Source organism: Meriones unguiculatus (assembly GCF_030254825.1).
Source record: "Meriones unguiculatus strain TT.TT164.6M chromosome 16 unlocalized genomic scaffold, Bangor_MerUng_6.1 Chr16_unordered_Scaffold_43, whole genome shotgun sequence".
Taxonomy (NCBI): Eukaryota; Metazoa; Chordata; class Mammalia; order Rodentia; family Muridae; genus Meriones; species Meriones unguiculatus.
The window spans coordinates 684,416-700,887 of record NW_026843701.1 but is presented as its reverse complement, the minus strand read 5'-3'; the positions used below and the strand labels follow the sequence as shown (position 1 = coordinate 700,887).

Below are 16,472 nucleotides of genomic sequence, written 5' to 3'. Positions count from 1 at the left end.
CTGTAGAGGTTACTTAGCATAAATTTTTTTATTTTTAACAGAAGTCTGTCATGAGTCCATCTTGATATTTGTGGTTTGAGAGCTATAATTGTTCCTTGAAGTTTTAAGTTGACTTTTCTTCCAATGATTGCCTTATCACTGTGATGATATTTTTGGTTTTAGATTTAACCTGGATACTCTCACAACGCAATACCCAGGCTATTCACCCTCCTATTTGATAACAACTTTGCATAGTTCCCTACAAGCCAGCCCAGCTGTCCACATTTTATAAACTAGACCTTTGTAGTGACACTGAAGCATCAGACAGACAGGGGCATGAAGATGGAGTCAGAGGCCCAGGTTTTCCTATTCCTGCTACTCTGGGTGTCTGGTGAGACATTAAAGAATATTAGTATATCATCAATATAATTCATTTGTAGAGAAACAGCTGTTTACTATTGGAATCCAATTGTATTCAGGCAATGCCATTATAAAAGGCATTGTATAACCTAACATTTGTATCAGGAATTTATTTTGTGTATAAGTGAATACTCATTATTTATTTCTGATTGCAGGTGCTGAAGGGAACATTGTGATGACCCAGTCTCCTGAATTCATGTCCACGTCTGTAGGAGACAGGATCACCTTAAGTTGCAAGTCTAGTCAGAATGTAGATAAGTATGTAGCTTGGTTTCAAAAGAAATCAGGGCAGTCTCCTAAACTGCTAATCTACGATACATCCACTCGGCACACTGGGGTCCCTGATCTGGGACGGATTTTACTTTCACCATCAGCAGTGTGCAGGATGATGACCTGGCAGTTTATTATTGTCAGCAGCATAGCAGCTCTCCTCCCACAGTGCCTCAGCCTCTAACAAAAACTTCATTGAGAGTCTCACCAGCCGCCTACAGCACACACAGCCCTTGGGCTGCACACTTCCCCCTTCTGCCTGAGATTTTCTTTTTTCTTTTTTTTTTTTTCAATGCAGTTTATTCAGGAACCTTGAACAATCCTCGGACCCTGGGGAAAGCCAGCCCACAGCTTAAATAGCCTCTGGGTAGCCAACCCAGGCATGCCACGTGTGCAATGCAGATAGGTCCACATACATGGAAGCAAGCCAGATCCTCAGCCTTAGCCAAATGTGGAATTGTTCGTGACAGAGAGCACTCACCATCGGGAAGGTGGAAGGCGGAAACCAGCTCCATCTTTAAGGCATAGCATTCCACAGCTCTCTACAGTTCCCCCTTTTTGTTTTAGACGCATCAGGCAAGAGTAGAGGTCTGATCTCTGATATTAGAAATAAATTGGGACTTTGTACCGATGTTCATTTAGGTGTCATCCACCCAAAGAGCATCAGACCCGTCCGATACCTTTTTCTCAGAGGCGGGACCTGGGGCATCAACCCTCATGCAATCAGACATGCTCTTCTCTGGGTCGAAAGCTGCTGACCCTGAGTGCAGTGCTTAGCCTCGCATCCTGAGCGTATCATTTTAGCTTTTTATGGTATCCAACCATGCTTCGGGAGAATGTCCTGCTTCAATGGCTGTAAAGGCCTGAATGATCATGGCTGCATCACACTGTTGTGAGACTCTAATCTTGCATATATACCACAGGCAAACCAAGGAGACCAACACCAGAAGGCCTGCTAATGCTCCCATGCCCGCCCATTCCTTCAGATGATTCATGGCTGCAGCAATCCATGTTGATAATCCTGTGGCTAGTCCTGCGTCCACTCTGGTAGAATTTACTGTGACAATGGCCACTCTCAGCTGCTCCATCGTAGTATCGAATTCTCCAGTCCAATTACCTAAAATATAGCTCGACAATTGTTTAGACAAATTTGCAGCACAGGAAAAATTCTCATGTTGTATGCTAGTGACACAAAGTCCAGCATACTTTCATTGACAGCCAGGTTGAGCGATTTGCCATAGGGTATCAATTTGCTCCTGCATGAGGTCAATCCTCTGATTGAACACCATCAAGCTTCCTTTTAGTTGAGCATTAATTCCTTTATGTACAACTAAGGCATGAGCTACATTTGCTAAATGATTATTCAGGGTCTGAGCAGTCTGCCCAGTATGACTCATGGCTAATGCCCTGGTGGTAGCTCCAACAGCCGTCAATGAGATGGTAGTAACAATGGTGGCTGTAGTTCCAAGATCCCTTTTCTGTCTGAAGAGAGTCATAGCGTGAGGAGCATCAATGGGCACAGGCACCCAGTGAGGCATGCGAGTAACCAGGGCATACCTAAATTTACTAGCATTCCAGCATTGGACAAAAAAGCAAGTATCATTACCACAATTACTTGGCTCTATCTGGCTAATAATTTTCTATGCATGACTAATTGATCCTGCATTCAGCAGTAAATTAATCCAGAGATAGCCTTCATTCTTTTATAGTTTTGGCAAACATAGGTATATTTATATAAAGAGTGAGAAGCTAAGTTAAGAGATTTAGAAGTTGGGGTGTTGCACCTAGAGGATACAGAACAAGCAAGACACATTAGTGAACTTTACAGTGTCATGCTGGCTTTAGGTATCTCTATGTTAAGCCTTTAGGCTACAATGAATCTATACAGAAATAGGATAAAATTTAAAATCATTTACAAATATGCAGCACCATGAGTTTATTAGTTTAGATTTAAGAATCCACAGCAACTTAGTATTGAACTGGGCAGTACTCATCTTGCATTCAATTCTTTCAGAGTTGGCCAAAGATTTATAATACCAGCTGCAAGGGTTAAATCCCTTTAACAACCATCAATATTCATTGAATATTATGCTAAGAATATTTATGCTAATTAAACTTTGAAAATATTAGAACATGTTTGCTGGTTTATGGGATTTTGGATTCTCATGGCTATTCAAATATATCTTATGAAAGATGGGGGAGATAGTAAGACCTGGAAAGAACAGGATCTCCACAAGGAGAGCAACAGAACAAAAGAATATGCACACAAGAGTCTTTTCTGAGACTGATACTCCAACCAAGGACCATTTATTGATATAACCTAGAACCCCTACTCAGATGTAGACCATGGTAGCTCAGTATCCAAGTGGGTATCCTAGTAATGGGAACAGGGACTGTCTCTGATATTAACTCAGTGGCTGGTTCTTTCATCACCTCACCCCAAGGGTAGAGAAGCCTTGATAGGCCACAAAGGAGGACAATGCAGCCAGTCCTGATTAGACCTGAAAACCTAGGGTCACAGGGAAGGGGAGGAGGACCTCCCCTATCAACAAATAAATAAATAAACCTGCTACGAACATGGTTGAAAAAAAATTAAAAACTTAACAGGGAGCATGTTAAGAGATAGAAAGACCTCTTCTGCCTCTCAGAAGCCCTCAAGAAAAGACAAAGAGAATATTAGTTCCCTGTTGTTGTCCAAGGTAGTCTTGGCAAGGTCCACTGTGAACATGGAGCCTGAGCATTGAAGGAGTTAAGGATTCAGTCCTTGAGAATTGGGCTTTCTCCCCTGAAGGGCCATGGATATCAGTCCTAGGGCAGCTGTGACTGAGGCATCCTGTGTTTTCTTTGCCAACAGTATCTGATTTAGCTCTCTATTCACCTTGATCCATCACCTCCCTTCAAATAGTATAGAATATGCTACACTTTATAATAAACTTGCTTGACATAATCATCAACTTATGCAAGCATTCCTGTTGTCTTCTTAATTCCTCCTTCTGTTCTTCTTCCACTTGACATCTCACCTTTCCTGTCCCTTACTTCTGAAGGTTCATGTTACTGTGAAATGTTTTTTTCTTCCTCAGTCTATTGTTGTTGATAGGTTTTTGGAATATAGTAGTGTTGGCTGAACCTGTGGTCCTTCAGAGTTTGTAGGATATCCTTACAGGACTTTTATTTTTCAGTCTTCACTGGGAAATCAGGTGGTATTTTAATGGTCCTTCTCTATATGTGAGTTTGTCTTGTCCCCATGAATCCTTTAATCACCCTTCCCCCACTACATGTTGAGTGTTTTGATTGTTATATGTTGTGGAAAACTTCTGTTTCAGTCTACTTGGTATTTTGTGTGGGTCTTGTGCAATGCTTGACAGCTATCTTATTGTTTAGATTAGAGAAACATTCTTCTAAGATATTGTTGAATGTATCTTCTGTGCTGTTGACCTGATTGTTTCCTCTATCCATACTATAAATAAGGTTGGTCTTTTGTTAATGTATCAGGTTTCTTCCATATTTTGTGTCTGAATATTGTTGTAGACACAGTGGAATCATTGAGATAGCTACTTCATCTGCCTTGTCTTCAAGACCCAAAATTCTTTCTTGTGTGTCTAGTAATCTGGTGTTTTTAAAATTTAAATTTACCTTTTATGATTTATTCACTTTTCATCCCAATTGTAGCACCCTCCCTCAAATCCATCTGGTCTCAATCTACCTATCTCTTATCCCTTATTACTATCCCATATGTTTCAGAAAGGGAGAGCCCTCCTTCCCTACTATCCTGACTCCAGCATATCAAGTCTCATTAGGACTGCCTGCATCTTCTTTCTCTTTGGCCTAGCAATGCACCCTATCAGAGGAAAATGATCAAAGAACAGAGTCGATGTCAGAGACAGCTCTGATCCCCTTACTAGGTAGTCTACATGGAATCTGTGGTACCTGTAGGCTGCTTCAGGTGAGGACGTCTATGTCCTCTTCATGTATGGTCCTTGGTTGTTCATCAGTCTCTGCTGTGCCCTCTGTGCCAGGATTTGTTCTGTTTCTCTTGTTATTGTGTTCTTGTCCATTTTGCTTCCTTCAATTCCCCCTTTGCTATGACTCTGTGAGTTCTGACCAAAGTTTGACTGTGAGTCTTAACATATGCTTTGAATCCATACTGGGTGGAGTCTTTCAGAGGACATTTATAATAAGTTTTCATCCTCTTTCCTCTTTTCAACCACTTCCAGTATCTATTATATTTGTCCTTCTGGATAAGAATTAAGCATCTTCCAGAGGGTCCTCATTATTTAGCTTCTTTAGTTCTGTGAATTGTTGTATGTATCCTGTATTTTTCCTTCTTTTTTGTGTTTTTCTTTTTTTCATTTTTATTTATTTTTTTTACAATTTATTCATTTAATATATCCATACTGAAGCTCCCTTCCTAAGCTCCTCCCATTCTCACCCTACTTCTCTCTTCTTCCTTAAATCCTTCCCCTAGTCTACTGAAAGAGGCAGTTCTCCTCCTCTGCCATCTGCTCACACTTATCAAGTCTCATCAGGACTGCCTTGATCCCCTTCCTCTGTGTCATGACAAGACTGCATCACCAGGGTTAGTGATAAAGATCAGGTAATCTAGTTTATCACAAATGCAACACTTGCTACCCTTAGTGAGGAACCCACATGGAGAATGAACTCAAATCTACATCTGAGTAGGGCATCTAGCTCATCTCTATGCAGAGTCCTTTGTTGGTCCCAAGAACTCAAGTTTTTTAGCTTTGTTGGTTTCCTTGTGGAACTCCTGTCTCCTCCATGCCCTTCTCTCCCCTCTCTTCCCTAAGACTCCCTGCTCTCTGCGCAAAGTTTGGCTGTGTTTCTCAACATCTGCTTCACTCTCCTATTGGGTGGAGCCTTTCAGAGGACCCTCTATAGTAGGCTCCCATCCTGTTCCCTCTCTTCCACTGCTTCTGGTGTGTATCCTGTTTGTCATTCTGAGTGAGATTTGAGCATCCTCCTTGGGTCCTTCTTGATGTTTAGCTTCTTTAGGTCTGTAGATTTTTAGTAAGGCTATCCTATATTATACAGCTAGTATTCCACTTTTAAGTGAGTGTTTACCATGCATGTATTTCTATTTCTGGGTTACCTCATTCAAGCTGATCTTTTCTAGTTCTATCAATTTGCCTGGAAATTTCATGATTTCCTTGTTTTTAATGGCTCAGTAGTATTCTATTGCATAAATATGCCACTATTTCTGTATCCAGTCCTCCGTTGAGAAATATCTAGTTTGTTTCCAGATTCTGGTTATTACAAGTAAAGCTGCTCTGAACATAGTTGAACAAATGTCCTTGTTGTGTAATGGGGCATCTTTTGAGTTTATGCCCAGGAGTAATATAGATGGATCTTGAGATAGCACTCTGTGGTTTTCTGAGAAAGTGCCAGATTGATTTCCAAAGTGGTTGTACAAGTTTAACCTCCCACTAGCAAGGGGGCAGAGTTCCCCTTTCTCTACTTCTTCTCCAGCACATGTTGTCAGTTGAGTTTTTGATCTTAGCCATTCTGATAGGTGTCAGATGGAATCTCAGAGATGTTTTACTTTGCATTTCTTTGATGAGTAAGGATGTTCAACATTTCTTTAAGTGTTTCTCCACCATTCTATATTCCTCTGTTGAGAATTCTCTTATTATTTCTCTCCCAAACTTTTTACTTGGATTATTTTGTTTGTTGGTGTCTAATTTCTTGAGTTCTTTATTTATTCTCAATATTAGCCCTTTGCCAATGTAAGGTTGTTTAAGTTTTATTTCACAATCTGTAGGCTGTCATTTTGTTCCTTTGAGAGTTTCCTTTGTTTTTTTTTCAGAAATTTTCCATTTCCAGGAGATACCATTTATGAATTATTGATCTTAGAGCCTGAGATGTTAATGTTTTGTTCATGATATCAGTTACAGTGCCAGTGAGTTTGAGGCTCTTCCCCGCTTTTTCTTTCAACAGATTTAATGTGTCTGGTTGTATTTGGAGGTCTTTGATCCACTAGGGCTTTGTAATTGTGTGTAGGGTGATAGAAATTCTTCTAATTGCATTTTCCTATATGTGGACACCTGGTTAGACAAGCACCATTTTTTTGAAGTAGCTATCCTTTTTTCATTGTATGGTTTTGGTATTTTTGTCAAAAATCAGTTGTCCACAGGTGTTTGGGTTTATTTCTGGGTCTTTGATTTGATTCCATGGATGCGCCAGTCAATTTCTATGCCAATACGATTTAGTTTTTATTACTGTTGCTCTATAGTACAGTTTGAGATCAGGGATGGAGAAATATCCAGAAGATCTTTTATTGTAGAGGATTGTTTTAGTTATTCTTGTTGGTGTTTTTTCATATGAAATTTAAGAATATTTTTCAAGGTATGGAAAGAATTGTGTTGATAATTTGATGGGAAATGTATTGGTTTTGGTAAGATGACCATTTTTACTATTTAAATCCTGCCCATCCATGAGCATGGGAGATCTTTTCATCTTCTGATATCTTCTTCAATTTCTTTCTTCTGAGACTTGAAATTGTTTTCATTCATGTCTCTCAGTTGCTTGTTTAGAGTTACCCTAAGATACTCTTTACGTCTGTATTCCAGTTTTTAATTGGATTATTTGAATTGTTGCTTTTTAACTTTTTCAGTTCTCTGTATATTCTTAATATTAGCCCTCTGTCAGATATAGGGTTGGTGAAGCTCCCTTCCCAGTCTGTAGGCTGTCGTTTTGTTCTGATGACAGTGCCCTTTGCTTTACAGAAGTTTTTCAGTTTCATGAGGTCCCATTTTTTGATTGTTAATCTTTGAGCCTGTGCTGTTGGTGTTCTGTTCAGGAAGTTGTCTCCTGTGCCAATTAGTTCTAGGCTCTTCCCCACTTTGTCTTCTAATTATATAGTGTGTCTGGTTTTATGATGAGGTCTTTGATCCACTTGGACTTTAGTTTTGTGAAGGGTGATAAATATGGATCTATTTGCATTTTTCTACATGTAGAAACCCAGTTAGAGTAGCACCTTTTGTTGAAGATACTGTATTTTTCCATTGTCTGGTTTTGGCTTCTTTGTCAAAAATCAAGTATCTGTAGGTATGTGGGTTTATTTCCTGGTCTTATATTTAATTCCATTCATCCAACATTCTGTTTCTGTGACAGTACCATGCAGTTTTTATTACTATTGCTTTGTAGTACAGCTTGAGATGAGAGACAGAGATACCACCAGATCATCTGTTGTTGAACAGTATCATTTTGGCAATCCTGTTTTTTATATTTTTATTTTTTCCCTATGAAGTTGAGAATTGTTCTTTCAAGGTCTTTAACGAATTGTGTTGGTATTTTGGTGGGTATTGCATTGAATCTGTAGATTGCTTTTGGCAGGATGGCCATTTTCACTATGTTAATCCTACCAATGCTTAGCACAGGAGATCCTTCCATCTTCTGATATCTTCAATTTCTTTCTTCAGAGACTTGAAGTTTTTCTTCAAACAAGTCTTTCACTTGCTTGGTTAGAGTCACACCAAGGTACATCATCTTATTAGTGGCTAAAATATGTTTATTTTTGATGCATTGATAAATTTTATTATATTGATAAAATTTCAAAGTTACATCCAATACTTTCAAACTGTTATTACTGACTGTTTAGGGAATTAGGTAATGCAAGTTAATTGCTACTTAATCAACTCATAGTCATGTCAGACACTAGTTTAATTTTTCACAGGGGCATACATCATAGGTTTAACAGATAGATATGATTTTGTAGACAGTTCAATTTCATAAAAATAGGTAAGTCTTCAAAAACTTCAGAGACCTACAGGATATGGCAATTAGAAAATATTTTTATTATTTGATAGATTCTTTGACAATGAGACAGGTCATTTCCTTGCAGCACCCAGCTTACCTAAAAGAAGATGACGAACAGTGAAGGACCTCCATATGGAGATGGCTTAAAATGTAGCAAACGAGCCATCCAGGATAAAAGAAAATGCCTTGGTTTCATGGGAAACAGAATTCTACCAAAAAAATGGACAAGCTTAAATGCAGGACCAGCTGCCTGCTGAACTCTGCCAAGACAGGTAAGCAAGTCTGAAATAGTTTCTGTTTCACATATATGTCTGTCAAATATTCTGAGCTAGAAGGCTGAAGATGAAGAGAGTTTTGGATAACTGTTCAGGCAGCAAGCTGTCTTTGTCAATTTTTTAATTTTTTTGGAAGCTGCTAATATGCACTTCCTGTTTACTCCAGTATCTCATTTTTATTATTTTTCAATTATCTGATGGAACTGAAGACCAAATAGTTATAGTTTCACAATTAAGCTTAAGTTGTTTAGAATTTAAGAAAATGTTTTCAAATAGGTGATATCAATAAGAATAAAAGTTAATTTAGGTAAAGAACTCTAAACTAGTTAAGATAGGATATATAATAGTTAAGATAGTTAAGATAGGATAATCAAATGCTTTTTCCTAAATTTCCAAATGCATGTGAACAAGACATTGCACATGTAAATCTTACCTTATAGTTTTCATCACTTTTATAATTATTATTTTATTGAAAGAAAAGAAGCAATTTATTGGACTTGAAATGGAAATGTTCATATAAGATTCTTTTGGAACATACACAAGTTAACCTGGTTCACTCAAGTGCTGATTTCTCTATCCCACTATCTGGTTTCAATCCTTACACTGCATTGTGATGTTTATTCTAAGCTTCACCTCTAGTAAGTTTGTGTAAACATGCCACCATTTGTTCTCTGTATTTTTAATTAAACAACTAACCAATGCTGTGCAATGGAGAGAATAGTGTGGGGCATCTTTGTCCAGAGGGGAGAAGAAGGAAACCAGAGGGAGGGGTGGAAAAGGAGAGGTCAGCAGGACAGGACTTGGAACCACAAAGAGAGATGAACCAGACCTAAGTTATGACTAAAAGCAAGTATAATGGGTGAATTCTGAATGGTAGGAAACTATGTGGGCTTGGAGTCTTAGTATGGAGTAACTATTGCCCAGCACTGTGCTCTAGGTTAATTAAGTAAATCCTAGTCTTTCTGTGGTGATTTGGATATACGGCAGGTTTAGAAATAACTGATGCTTAACTAAAAGATAAATCAATAATAAATATTAATATTCAACAACTGTGAGTTATACCAAAGAAGATAGACATGCACAGTATATGCTCATGTATAAGTATATATTAGAAATATAATATATTATTAACATACAAAATCTGTACATATAAAGAATCTAAGCAAGAAGGAGGACCCTGGGTAAGATGATCAATCCTCATTCAGAAAGGCAAACAGGACAGATATCAGAAGAGGGAGAAAACAGGGAACAGGGCAGGAGCCTATCACAAAAGACCTCTGAAAGACTCTACCCAGCAGTGTATCAATGCAGATGGTCAGACTCATAATCAAACTTTGGGCAGAGTGCAGGGAATCTTTTGATAGAAGGGAGAGATAGAAAGATATGGAGGGAATAGGAGCTCCACAAAAAAGCAACAGAACCAAAAAAATCTGGGCAAAGGGGTCTTTTTTGAGAGTGATACTGTAAACAAGGACTATGTATGGAAATAATCTAGAACCCTTGCACAGATGTAGCCCATGGCAGCTCAGTCTCCAAGTGGGTACCATAGTAATGGAAACATAGTCTGTCTCTAACATGAGCTCAGTGGCTGATTCTTTGATCATCTCCCTCTTATAGGGGGAGCAGCCTTACTAGGATAGAGAAAGACAATGCAGACAGTCCTGATGAGACCTGATAGGCTATGGTCAGAGGAAAGGGAGGAGAACCTCTGCTATCAGTGGACTGGGGGAAGGGCATAGGAGAAGAAGAGGGAGGGAAGATGGGATTGAGAGGGGTGGAGGGAGGGAACTCTAGCTGGGATACAAAGTGAATAAACTGTAATTAATAAAAATAAATTAATGAAAAAATGAAAAAGATAAGAAAATATAAAATGTACAATGAACTTTTACTGAAACAAATATATATCCATCTATCTATTTATATATCTCTATCTATCCATTTCTATATCTATCTATCTATTGAACCACGGAGATAATTTAACACATTCTGTGATTCTTGTTTTAATATAGCTGAGTAAATATCATTGCACATATGCTCCTTCTTTTATTATCTATTTATTTGTTGATAGACATTTCATTGATTTAGTTCATACTATTCTAATAGTGCAGTAATATGTAAGGAAATAGAAACATCTATTTCCTGTTGCTTTATATTTGTTCAAGAACATACCTAGTGCAGTAGTAGATGAATTATATGGTAGTTTCATGTTTATTAAGCTTTTATGATTTTCTTTTATTAGTTATTCAAATGAAGTGATTTTTATGGTTTTGTTTTGATTTCTATCTCTTTGTCAAAAAAATGAGAATTATCATCAAGCCACAAAAGATCATCCAAAAGCACGACTGATCTTCAGAACAACACATGAATTTGATATCCAGGAACTTTCCATGCATTTATTCACATCTATTCATTTAGAAGAGATTGGAGAATGTATATTCTTCTGCTCAATATTGTCAGGCTGAAAATGGTATAGATGAGGATAGTATAGCTGAAGGCACCATTGAGGATTTGTCTGGATGAAACTGTGTTTTCCATTGGGCATACAACTCATCTGAAACTTGATAGTCTATTTTTATTTCAGAGAAGATCAGAAAATTTTCTATGATGTTCCAAAGACATGATGGCAGTAGGACTGTTTAAGTAGTGAGATTTTCACTTTAGGTTAAAGCACTGTGTGAGGAGATTATTTCTCACCATAATAAATGATGACAACCTCAGCCTCCAGTCTGCTGATTTTGAGAGTGATATGTGCATGTTTCTTGGCCCATTGCCATGGAGGCTGTCAAGATCCCTAGGGTCCAGTCTGGAAATGTGTGGATGAGTAGCTGTAGCCCATGCCTGGCTTGTAAGTGTGATATCACTGTGAAATGTCCACTGCAACAATAGACATATAGATCTACATGCTTGGTGTAGAAGACAAAAAGTGCATAAATAATAAGTATATTATTTTAAAACATTTTTATTGTGTAATTTTATAACTTTTTAAATTGAAAGAAAATCAGCATGTTAATGACATTGGTGTGCTTGCTTATTTTTATAAAATAATTTCACCTTGTCTCATATTTGATTTTGTACTGTGTAGCACAACTTCAACATATATCAGAGTAGATAGGCATTGTGAATATATAGTAAACAATGCTGAAATTCCTACATCACCTAAACATACTGCAGAAAATGGCAGAAATATGCTTAGGTGCATTTCAGGAAAATTTGGAAATGCTGATGTTTCTCCATGCACTTTTCCCGTGTGCATATGCCCACATTAGGAAGGCTTAGAACCACTGTTCTAGGATCTGCTCATATCTTCTTACTCCTTCTGTGTGACCATCTTCATCAGAGCCCAGCTCCTTCATGTCAGCTCTCTCTCAAGAGATAGGTCTAAATCCACAGGCACATCTGCATTTGAACTAAACACACTTGGGCAGCAGCAGTGTCCCACAGCTCCCCACAGTACCCATTCACCTCATTTCTTGCCTCTAATCTTGCCAGGGATCCATAGCATCAACAACCCTAGGAACTAAGTACAAGGCCTCATTTTGAGAAGCTGAACTAAGTGTTCCAGAGGAGTTAAAGCAAGGCTGCAGCTGAACTTTTATCTCACACTTGCAAGGGAGACTCAGGCAACAATATGCAAATCTGCAGGTGGGTGAGGTGAGAGAGCTAGACAAAGGAAGGAAGTCCATGGGGTGAGGCAAGTTGTACAACAATCATTCTTTTTATTTCTTTTTTTTTAATCATTCATTTTTTGATGGAAGAAAAATTAACATAAAATCACTGTTGCATGAAGCAGTCTGGAGAAGCCCATGGTGAAGGTATGAGATCTTTGGAAAATACAGGGTATACACAACAGTTCCATTATGACAGTGGCAAAAGATCAAAGATATGTAGGTTGTGTGTGTGTGTGTCTACAAGTACTCAAAGGCCATGGCTCTACCTCATTCTGTAATAACAAGAAGCATTTCTTTTAAGCAACAGGAGCTGATCATCAATTTGCTGATGGCAACCAATGGCCAGAGTTGCCTGGGAGTTCCCATGGAGACCCTCTGGCCAACAACTCATTTAGATGTAACCTTTCTTGGCAATGGTGCTTTTACTTAGAAAAGAAAGATATCAGGTGAGTTTTTGTCTCTGCTCTTATTTTGATTCCAGTAAGATTTTTTTCATATATGTATATATGATGAGAACTGTCTGCTGAAATAGGTTTCTATATGACCCCATCATATGGCTCTTAGTACTAGTTAAATCTTCCTTTGTTCTCTGTCTTACCTTCATCTTTCCTTACCACATAATCCCATTGAATATGGAGGAATTGTACTGATTCCTCACTAGAGCCTTATACTCTTCTGACACTTTTTCATTGTAGTGAAAATTACTCTGCATTCTATCAGAGGAAAAAAGTAACCACCAACTTACCTATAACCCTCTGATATAGATTGATTTGGGGTCTAAACAATTTTATTCTAACTACATTAAACTCCCACTTCATAAGATGGAACACGTCCAGACACTTCTCAGGTGGCCAAAAACCTGAGACTAGATAGCCCATGGATGTAGGGGAAAACCAGAATGTATACTTTTGTTAAAGGAACAGAGCAATGAAATGACTCCTTATGACATTCTTTTATACCCATAGATCATATTCTTGCTTATCCATCACCAGAGAAGCTTCTTCCTGCAGTTAATGGGAACTAATAAAGAGACTTACAAGTAGACAAAGTAGAACGAGTAAGAGACCTTGGAGAATGCTGTCCTAAATGGAGTGTCTTCTTTAATACCCTTCACAGAGGGCTCAGAGATCTCTGCAAAAGAGGATTTAGACAGATTTGGAGAGCACAGGAGATGGATGACATCAAGGAAACAGTGTCTTCCAGACACAGCTGGACCAGTGCACATATGAACTCACAGAGACTGTGGGAGCATACACAGGTCTAGTACAGTTCTAAGCTAGATGGGGTCCCAGTGGTGAGAAGGGAAAATGGACATGGGCTCCCATCTCTAAAAGAGAGAAAGACACAATCTTGAGTGGTTGTGTCTCTGCATAGATCTGTCTGCACTAAAACTTGCTTTGTACCTAATGTTTGCCTAAAACTCACAGTCCACCTTCTTCTGTCTCCCCAACTCTGGGAGTACACATATGAATCACCATTCCTTGTCATGCTACATTATTTATTTTCCATTTCTTGTACTTTGTATGTAATACTGGGTTTATAATCTACTTATATATTTTTTTCATAATTCACTAATATGAAATACTCAAGGTCTTTTAGTTCTGTGATTGTTATTCATTTTTATTCATGCTCAAACATCATTTGATGGCAATATTCTCTGATGTTGTGGTCTATTGGTCTTTATAAAATTATTGCTTGAGTGGGTGTCCTAGTAAGGGGAACAGGGACTGTCTCTGGCATGAACTCATTGGCTGGTTCTTTGATCACCTCACCTTGAGGGGGCAGCAGCCTTGCATGATCATGGCTCATCATGCCTGGTCCTTTAAAGTTCATGCACCTGTATTTGTATAACATGAAGAAAATAAAAAGGAGCTGGGGATAGTATCATGTAATCCAGCAGTTAAGGGAAAGGGGAGGTAAATTGCAGTCTAGAGGTCACATGGCAACAAAGAGCGATGTACAGGTCAGGATATGCAGTGAGACTTTGTACTCTTCCATCTGAGAAGACAGAAAACATTAAAGATTACAAGAAGAGAATCTACCACACTGTGGAAGATATTATAGAGAAAGGTATGAGTTTTGAAAAAGGAGGAAAAGACAACTAGCCAGTCTAAGACTGTAGATGAGCATCTGGGATAGAAACAGAAAGAGATTAGAGATAAGCAGAAGAATCGGCTGCAGGAGGCTTGCTTGGGTGGTCCAATAAAGAAGAACTTGTGAAATATCACACAAATAGAAGTGGAAATGTAATATTAGCTTATGTCTGTAAGATCACTACCAACATTCAGTGTTCAAAGCTCTGGTTATTAGGAGGGAGTGAGGATAGTTTTCTGCAAATTTTAAATAATTGTTTGCTCAGTGTATTGAACATAAAAATGCCTTAAAATTGTATCATGGAGGCATTTATTAAGTAAGAGAAATGAAAAATTATAAGGCATACATAGTGATACAATCTCTTTCTCACAGCTTAATGCTCATTGCAAACAAGACTTCTACCTTAAGATAGTAAAGATGTAAGAGATAGTTCAGACCCCAAAGGGAAAGCAGCCTTACCAGGCCACAGAGGAAAACAATGCAGTCAGTCCTGATGACACCTGACAGGCTAGGATCAGATGGAAGGGGAAGAGGACCAATCCTATCAATGGACTGCGAGAAGGGCATGGGAGAAGAAGAGGAAGGGAGAGTAGAATTGGAAAGGAATGATGGAGGAGGCTACAGCAGGGATACAAAGTGAATAAATTGTAATTAATAAAAATAATTAATTAATTACAAAAAAGAGAATGTTCAGAGACTGAGCCTCAGTGAGCCCCAGGAGGTTTCTCTTTAACCCTGGAGCATTGTGAGAGGAAACTCCCTACTATGCTGACAGTAATATGTTGTAGCAGCATCAGTCTGCACAGGATGGATGGTTAGGTTGAAGTCTGTCCAAGGTTCAATGCCACTGAACCTGGCAGGGACCCCAGATGCTAGGTTGGATGCTGCATACATGAAGAGTTTAGGGGGATGTCCGGGTTTCTGTTGATAGCACTGCACATAACTGCAGTTAAATGAATTGACACTTTCATTGGCACTGCAGCGAAAGTGTATCTCTGCCCTAGAGAAAGAAAGCAAAGAAGCTGGAGACTGGGTCAGCACAATGTCACCAGTGGAACCTGGAATGTTAAACACACTTTAATGTCACATATGTACTGTAAGCATCCCAGTATAGAACATTTCTATTTGAAATATAGGACAGCAGCCATGAGCTGCACTCTGAGAAGCTATTGAAAACAAATATAAAAAATAAAAAATGTGGCACAATTAAATGCTATTTTCAACATTATATTTTTATTGAATCTTTGGCATTTTCATATCATGTTCTCCATCACACTTATTTCCCAGTCCTTCCAGACTCCAAACATTGTGACCTACTTTGCCCAAACTTGAAAATTAAAATAAAAAAGAAAGTAGTATAAAGTTCAATCTATGTTTTCTATACATTCATTGGAGCATGGACAAACTCTCAGTGACCTGCTTCTCTTTAAGTTCTCTTTTTTATTAAAAAAATAACTTTATTTTTATATTTATTTATTACAATTTATTTGCTTTGTAACCCCTCTGCAGCTCCTCCCTCATCTCCTCCCAGTTCCAGTCACCCTCCCTCTTCTCCCCCTATGCCCTTTCCCTAATCCCCTGATAGGAGTACCTCCTTAACTTCTATCTGACTCCAGCTTATCAGGTCTCCTCTAGGCTGGCTGCATCATTATCCTCTGTGGCCTAGCAAGGTTGCACTCCCCCAGAGGGAGGTGATCAAAGAGCCAACTGCTGAGTTCATATCAGAGACAGCCCTGTACCCCTTACAAGGGACCCACTTGGAAACTGAGAAGCCAATGGGTCTAGATCTTCTTCATGCATGGTTCTTAGTTGGAGTATTGGTCTCTGCAGGCCCACATGAGCCCAGGTATTTGGCACTATATTCTCCTTGTGGAGATCATGTCCACTCCAGCTCTGTTTATCTTCCTCTTCTCTTCTTCCTCTTCTCCAGGAGAAGATAAGGATTCTGGCAATCTGTCCAAAGTTTGGCTATGAGTCTCAGTATGTCATTTGA

General features: G+C 38.7%; 1 pseudogene; it reads left to right on the top strand.

The window, feature by feature from the left end:
- Positions 1–321: 321 nt before the first annotated feature.
- On the top strand, positions 322–16,472 carry LOC132651431 (immunoglobulin kappa chain variable 6-17-like; annotated as a pseudogene).